Raw genomic sequence first — 1,403 nt, forward strand, 5'->3', positions numbered from 1 at the left:
CGTCGACCGTACCATGACGTGGGTTTTTTTGTGTGTGCTTTATTAGACAAGGAAGACAAGATCAAAACAAGAATCGATTAGGCATAGCCTGTATAAATAAACACAACACTACTACATCGAACGGCAAAAACAAATCGATAAATAAAATAACAGCAAATACAGTAAACATTGAAAGAGCATAACGCAAATCAGATAAAAAGTGTTGCTGGGACGGTCCATGTGTCCTTAGAGGGTTTATTTTCCTCTTGCTCAGGAGTTTAAGTCGTTTTAACACAGTAGCCTGTTTTTGTAAGGCAAATAAAGAAAGTAGCTAAATAGGTTGTTCATTTTGGTCTAATGGGCTGTGACGTGTGAAACAAACACTGCTCTGTTTAAATACCTGTGTCCTGCTGGACAAGCCGTCCACAGGCAGAGTGAGGACATTTTGGCTGGTACCAGCCAAAATGTCCTCACTCTGCCTCAAAATGTCCCCAATTTCTGAAAGACCTTTTTGAGGTTTAAGACTTTGTTTTAGGGTTCGGGATAGAATTAGATTTAGGTTATGGTTAAGGTTAGGTAAAGCATTGTCAATGAGTGTCCTCACAAAGATACACACGTGTCTGCATGCCAACAATTTTTTCATTATCACTTAATCTGATGATCATTTTAGTTTTTAAACGTTTAATTATCAGTCACTGAAATCCCACCAGCCAAAGTGTTCAACCCGCAATCCAAGACCAAAATGTATTTTATTATAAGATATAAGTTCAAAATAATTGTATGCATAATGAAGAATTTAAACAGTGGAAATAAACCCTGAGCCAGACTTATTTTACATCTTTTTTGCATGAATAATAATAATTCATGGTGACTTTATGTGCTCAATAAGCGGTGCTGTTCTTCAACAACAGCCTTTTCAGTATGAGCCAAGCCAGCAGTAAAACAACCGATAAGCAGGTGGGCAAATTCTTTTTTCCCTATGAATTTTGCATGAATTTGATTTAGCTGCAGATAATGCTTAACTTAATACCAAAAGTCATTTGTACAGCTGCGCTGCAGTCACAGACTACAGGGAGAGAGGTGGGGAAAACAACAATGGAAAAAGTTTTTCTGAGCATCATTGTGGCATCAGGCAAGTGTTTTATATATTTTTCAAAAATTAGTTATAAATATTTCATGTTTTAATATAATGTATTCTTTTAGATTAGAAAATATACAACATGATAAGATCTATAAACATTAGTACTGATCAAAATGATCATTTAATTTGCTATTTTATGACATCTGTATTGAAACAATAAAACACCTGAATATGCTCGAATGTGAGTTTACAAATATCCCCAGTCAAACCAATATGCCTGTCCGTCACTGCAGGGCTGTGTGGCGTCTCCTCACGCACTGAACGTCGGTACCATTTTGTTTAT

This window comes from Monopterus albus, unplaced genomic scaffold, assembly GCF_001952655.1.
Source record: "Monopterus albus unplaced genomic scaffold, M_albus_1.0 scaffold155.1, whole genome shotgun sequence".
Lineage (NCBI taxonomy): Eukaryota > Metazoa > Chordata > Actinopteri > Synbranchiformes > Synbranchidae > Monopterus > Monopterus albus.